A 7,681-nucleotide genomic window follows, 5' to 3' on the forward strand; every position below is an offset into this window, starting at 1 on the left:
AATGGGACCTAATTAAACTTAAAAGCTTCTGCACAACAAAGGAAACTATTAGCAAGGCGAAAAGGCAGCCTTCAGAATGGGAGAAAATAATAGCAAATGAAGCAACTGACAAACAACTAATCTCAAAAATATACAAGCAAATCCTGCAGCTCAACTCCAGAAAAATAAATGACCCAATCAAAAAATGGGCCAAAGAACTAAATAGACATTTCTCCAAAGAAGACATACAGAGGGCTAACAAACACATGAAAAGATGCTCAACATCACTCATTATCAGAGAAATGCAAATCAAAACCACTATGAGGTACCATTTCATGCCAATCAGAATGGCTGCGATCCATAAGTCTACAAGCAATAAATGCTGGAGAGGGTGTGGAGAAAAGGGAACTCTCTTACACTGTTGGTGGGAATGCAAACTAGTACAGCCACTATGGAGAACAGTGTGGAGATTCCTTAAAAAACTGGAAGTAGAACTGCCTTATGATCCAGCAATCCCACTGCTGGGCATACACACTGAGGAAACCAGAAGGGAAAGAGACACGTGTACCCCAATGTTCATTGCAGCACTGTTTATAATAGCCAGGACATGGAAGCAACCTAGATGTCCATCAGCAGATGAATGGATAAGAAAGCTGTGGTACATATACACAATGGAGTATTACTCAGCCATTAAAAAGAATACATTTGAATCAGTTCTAATGAGGTGGATGAAACTGGAGCCTATTATACAGAGTGAAGTAAGCCAGAAGGAAAAACACCAATACAGTATACTAACGCATATATATGGAATTTAGAAAGATGGTAACAATAACCCTGTGTACGAGACAGCAAAAGAGACACCGAAGTATAGATCAGTCTTATGGACTCTGTGGGAGAGGGAGAGGGTGGGGAGATTTGGGAGAATAGCATTGAAACATGTATAATATCATGTATGAAACAAGTCACCAGTCCAGGTTCGATGCACAGTACTGGATGCTTGGGGCTGGTGCACTGGGACGACCCAGAGGGAGGGTAGGGGAGGGAGGAGGGAGGAGGGTTCAGGATGGGGAATGCGGGTATACCTGTGGCGGATTCATTTCAATATTTTGCAAAACTAATACAATATTGTAAAGTTTAAAAATAAAATAAAATTTAAAGAAAAAAAAAAAGGCTGAATATTTTATCTGTTAAAAAAAAAAAAAAAAGAAAACAGAGGGGAATATTCCTTGACATTGGTCTTAGCAATATATATATATATATATAAAACATCAAAATCACAGGCAACAAAAGCAAAAATAAACAAATGGGCCTACATTAAGCTAAAAATATTCTGCACAGCAAGAAACGTTCAACAAAATGAAAAGGCAACATATTGAATGGGAGAATATATTTGCAAACATTAATCTGATGAGGGTTAAGTATCCAAAATATATTAAAAATTCATATAGTTCAATAGCAAAATTTATATATTATATTTAAAAATGGGCAAAGAGGTGGAGGAGATTAAGATGGTGGAATGTGAAAATGCTGGATTCACCTCCCCTCATGAACACATAAAAGATAAATCTAAATGGGGAGGAGTCCTCACTGAAAACAAACCAGAGTCTAGAAGAAAGATAAACTTATACAACCAAGACTGTAAAGGAAGGTCTATATGGAGTTGGATAGGAACCATTTAAATAAGCTAGTATGAATATTAAATGAGAAAAATTATAAAATCAACTATACAAAAAGCAGTGAAGGGATAAACATGAAGATGTAAAATATGACAGTGAAAACAAAAAATGTGGAAGAGGGGGGTAAAAAATGTAGCTCTTTTAGAATGTGTTTAAACTTAAATAACTACCAAATGTGTTTGAAATTAAATGACTACCAGTTTAAAACAAGTAGATAGAGTTATATGTCAGCATATACAAATACCATGGTAACCACAAACCAAACCCTACAATAAACAAAGACTAAGCACAGAAAGGAACATAAACATATCACTAAAGAAAATCAACAAATCACAAAGGAAGAAATCGAAAGGAAAAGAAAAAGACGAAGCAAAACTGTACAAACAACCAGATAACAAGTAACAAACTGGCAATAAGTCAGTTCAGTTCAGTTCAGTCACCCAGTCATGTCCCACTCTTTGCGACCCCATGAATCGCAGCACGCCCGGCCTCCCTGTCCATCACCAACTCCTGGAGTTCACTCAGACTCACGTCCATCGAGTCAGTGATGCCATCCAGCCATCTCATCCTCTGTTGTCCCCTTCTCCTCCTGTCCCCAATCCCTCCCAGCATCAGAGTCTTTTCCTTTTTTTTTTTTTTTTATAGTTATACAATAAGTGGGGTGGGGAAGTGGCTTATATGGGCTGTCAAGAACTCTAATTTTCCATGAAATCCAAAGCTCCAAGAACAGTTCACCTCAAATAAAAACTTCTTCCTTCATTTCAGCAGATACTCCCATCCATAAACCTAGAATTTAGTAAGAGTAGGTACACATGTACACCCATGGTTGATCCATGTCAATGTATGGCAAAAACCTCCGCAGTATTGTAAAGTAATTAACCTCCAATTAAAATAAATAAATTAAAAAAAAAGAGTAGGGAAAGAATACAATTTTTACAAACCTCTTTCTTTGATGAGATTTCCAGTTTCCTTTCCTGTTGTCTCTTGAAACACAGCCCCTCCAAGTCTTAAAAACAGGAATTGTATGTTCAAGGGATAAACTGACAATTTATAACTTCTGTTGTTATTATAAAAATAATAGAGTCTTTTTCCAATGAGTCAACTCTTCCCATGAGGTGGCCAAAGTACTGGAGTTTCAGCTTTAGCATCATTCCTTCCAAAGAAATTCCAGGGCTGATATTCTTCAGAATGGACTGGTTGGATCTCCTTGACATCCAAGGGACTCTCAAGAGTCTTCTCCAACACCACAGTTCAAAAGCATCAATTCTTTGGCACTCAGCCTTCTTCACAGTTCAACTCTCACATCCATACAAGACCACAGGAAAACCCATAGCCTTGACTAGACGGACCTTTGTTGGCAAAGTAATGTCTCTGCTTTTGAATATGCTATCTAGGATGGTCATAACTTTTCTTCCAAGGAGTAAGCGTCTTTTAATTTCATGGCTGTAGTCACCATCTGCAGTGATTTTGCAGCCCAAAAAAATAAAGTCTGACAGTGTTTCCACTGTTTCCCCATCTATTTCCCATGAAGTGATGGGACCAAACGCCATGATCTTCATTTTCTGAATGTGGAGGTTTAACCCAACTTTTTCACTCTCCTCCTTCACTTTCATCAAGAGGCTTTTTAGTTCTTCTGCACTTTCTGCCATAAGGGTGGTGTCATCTTCATATCTGAGGTTCTTGATATTTCTCCCACCAATCTTGATTCCAGCTTGTGCTTCTTCCAGTCCAGCGTTTCTCATGATGTACTCTGCATATAAGTTAAGTAAGCAGGGTGACAATATACAACCTTGACGTACTCCTTTTCCTATTTGGAACCAGTCTGCTATTCCATGTCCAGTTCTAACTGTTGCTTCCTGAAATGCATACAGATTTCTCAAGAGGCATGTCAGGTGGTCTGGTATTCCCATCTCTTTCAGAATTTCCCACAGTGTATTGTGATCCACAGAGTCAAAGGCTTTGGCATAGTCAATAAAGCAGAAATAGATGTTTCTCTGGAACTCTCTTGCTTTTTCCATGATGCAGCAGATGTTGGCAATTTGATCTCTGGTTCCTCTGCCTTTTCTAAAATCAGCTTGAACATATGGAAGTTCATGGTTCACGTATTACTGAAGCCTGGCTTGGAGAATTTTGAGCATTACTTTACTAGCATGTGAGATGAGTGCAATTGTGTGGTAGTTTGAGCATTTTTTCCATTGCCTTTCTTTGAGATTGGAATGAAAACTGACCTTTTCCAGTCCTGTGGCCACTGCTGAGTTTTCCAAATTTGCTAGCATATCGAGTGCAGCACTTTCACAGCATCATCTTTAAGGATTTGATATAGCTCAACTGGAATTCCATCACCTCCACTAGCTTTGTTCATAGTGATGCTTTCTAAGGCCCACTTGACATCACATTCCAGGATATCTGGCTCTAGGTGAGTGATCACATCATCGTGATTATCGTGGTCATGAAGATCTTTTTTGTATAGTTCTGTGTATTATTGCCACCTCTTCTTAATATCTTCTGCTTCTGTTAGGTCCATACCATTTCTGTCCTTTATCGAGCTCATCTTTGCATGAAATGTTCCCTTGGTATCTCTAATTTTCTTGAAGAGATCTCTAGTCTTTCCCATTCTGTTGTTTTCCTCTATTTCTTTGCATTGATCCTTGAAGAAGGCTTTCTTTTCTCTTCTTGCTATTCTTTGGAACTCTGCATTCAGATGCTTATATCTTTCCTTTTCTCCTTTGCTTTTTGCTTCTCTTCTTTTACAGCTATTTGTAAGGCCTCCCCAGACATACCTTTAAATAATCACTTTAAATGTCAATGGACTAAATGCTCCAATCAGAAGACACAGGGTGGCTGATTGAATTAAAAACAAGACCTATCTATATACTGCTTACCAAGGCTCACTTTAGTGCAAAAGTCAGACTGAAAATGAAAGTACAGAAAAAGACACTTCTTGCAAATGAAGAAAACTGGGTTTCCGTAGTGGCTCAGACAGTAAAGATTCTGCCTGCAGTGAGAACACCCAGGTTTGATTCCTGAGCTAAAAAGATCCCCTGGAGAGGGAATGGCTATCCCCTCCAGTATTCTTGCTTGGAGAATTCCCCTGACAGAGAAGACTGGTGGGCTACAGTCCATAGCATCACAAAGAGTCAGACACAACTTACACAAGTTAGCAATACACATATAAGACAAAACAGACTTTAAAACAGTTTATAACAAAAGACAAAGAAAGGCATTATACAGTGATAAAAGGTCAATAGAAGAGAAGATATAACATTTATTAACTTATATGTACCTTATATAGAAGCACCTAAATATATAAAGCAAATGATACCAGATATAAAGGGAGAAATTGACCATACTACAAAAGCATTAAGGAAGGGGACTTGAACACCCCACTTACATCAATGGACTGAAAACTCAGCAGTGGGCACAGGGCTGGAAAAAGTCAGTTTTCATTCAAATTCCAAAGAAAGGCAATACCAAAGAATGCTCAAACTACTGCAAAATTGCACTCATCTCACACACTACCAAAGTAATGCTCAAAATTCTCCAACCAGGCTTCAACAATATGTGAACCATGAACTTCCAGATGTTCAAGCTGGATTTAGAAAAGGCAGAGGAACCACAGATCAAATTGCCAACGTTCGTTGGATCATAGAAAAAGCAAGAGAGTTCCAGAAAAACATCTATTTATGCCTTATTTACTACACCAAAGCCTTTGACTGTGTGGAACACAATAAACTGTGGAAAACTCTGAAAGAGATGGGAATACCAGACCACCTGACCTGCCTCTTGAGAAATCTGTATGCAGGTCAGGAAGCAACAGTTAGAAGTGGACATGGAACAACAGACTGGTTCCAAATAGGAAAAGGGGTACGTCAAGGCTGTATATTGTCACCCTGCTTATTTAACTTATATGCAGAGTACATCATGAGAAATGCTGGACTGGAAGAAGCACAAGCTGGAATCAAGATTTCCAGGAGAACTATCAATAACCTCAGATATGCAGATGACAATACCCTTATGGCAGAAAATGAAGAAGAGCTAAAGAGACTCTTGATGAAAGTGAAGAGTGAGAAGTTGGCTTAAAGCTCAACATTCAGAAAAAAAAATATGTATATATGTATGTATATGTGTGTGTGTGTGTGTGTATATATATATATATATATAATATATATATATATATATATATATATATATATATATATATATATATAATGGCTTATGGTCCCATCACTTCAAGGCAAATAGATGGAGAAACAGTGGAAACAGTGTCAGACTTTTTATTTTTGGAGCTCCAAAACCACTGCAGATGGTGACTGCAGCCATGAAATTAAAAGACGCTTACCCCTTGGAAGAAAAATTTTGACCAACCTAGACAGCATATTACAAAACAGATACATCACTTTGCCAACAAAGGTCCATCTAGTCAAGGCTATGGTTTTTCCAGCAGTCATGTATGGATGTAAGAGTTGGACTATAAAGAAAGCTGAGCACCGAAGCTGAACTTTTGAACTGTGGTGTTGGAGAAGACTCTTCAGAGTCATTTGGACTGCAAGGAAATCTAACCAGTCCATCCTAAAGGAAATAAGTCCTGAATATTCATTGGAAAGACTGATGATGAGGCTGAAACTCCAATACATTGGCCACGTGATGCAAAGATCTGACTCATTTGAAAAGACCCTGATGCTGGGAAAGATTGAGGGTGGGAGGAGAAGGAGATGACAAAGGATGAGATGGTTGGATGGCATCAGAGACTCAATGGACATGAATTGAGTAAGCTCCAGGAGTTGGTGATGGACAGGGAGGCTTGGTGTGTTGCATTCCATGGGGGTTGCAAAGAGTCAGACATGACTGAGTGACTGAACTGAACTGAACTACATCAATGGACAGATCATCCCAACAGAAAGGCAATAAGAAAATAGTGCACTTTAGTGACACATTAAATCATCGAACTTAATACATACATACAACTTATTCCATCCCAAAATAGCATAATACATATTATTTTCAAGTGAACATGGAATATTGTTCAGAATAGATCAGTGCTAGAACAGAAAACAAATTTAACAAATTAATCAGAATAGAAACCATATCAAGCATTTTTTCAAACCACAGTAATATAAAACTAGGAATCAATTACAGGAAGAAAAGTGGGAAAAACACAAACATGTGAAAACTAAGCAACATGCTACCAAAAACCAATGCATCAAGGAAGAAATCAAAGAGGAAATAAGAAAATACCTCAACACAAATGAAAATTAAAACCTACCTTTATACAATATCTATTTGTGTTAGTCGCTCAGTCGTGCCTGACTTTTTGTGACCCAGTGGACTGTAGCCCACCAGGCTCCTTTATCCATGGGATTCTTCAGGTAGTATCTATGGGACATAGCAAAAGCAGTTCTAAGAGGGAGGTTTATATTGATACAGGCCTACCTCAAAAAAACTAGAAAAATCTCAAATAAATAACCTAACTTGTCATTAAAAGAATTAGAAAAAAGGAAGTAACAAAGCCCAAAGTTAGGAGAAGGAAGGAAATGACAGGGGAAATATATAAAATTGACACACAAAAAACTAATAGGATAAATGAAACCAAGAGTTATTAAAAAAAAATAAACAACTGATATGACTTTAGCCAGGTTCATAAAAAAAGCAAGGACCCAAATAAAATAATAAATAAAAGGAGAGAAATTACAACTCATATTAAGAGATACAAAAACATCTTAAAATAATACTGTAGTTTTATGCTAAGAAATTGGACAATCTAGAAGAAACAGATAAATTTCTAGAAACATACAATCTTCCAAAGCTGAATAAGTAAGAAATAGACAATCTACAGACCAATCATGAACTGACCAATCATGAATAGTGAAATTAAACTAGTAATATAAGAAAACTCCCAGCAAACAGAAGTCCAGGACTGGTAGGTGTCACAGGGTGAATTCTACCAAACATATCTAGTCCAAATAAAGTGAAGAGGAAAGAATACTCTTAAATTCATTCAAGGCCACCATTGCCCTGATGCCAAAACC

The sequence above is a fragment of the Bos indicus genome, chromosome X (assembly GCF_029378745.1).
Source record: "Bos indicus isolate NIAB-ARS_2022 breed Sahiwal x Tharparkar chromosome X, NIAB-ARS_B.indTharparkar_mat_pri_1.0, whole genome shotgun sequence".
Classification (NCBI taxonomy): Eukaryota; Metazoa; Chordata; class Mammalia; order Artiodactyla; family Bovidae; genus Bos; species Bos indicus.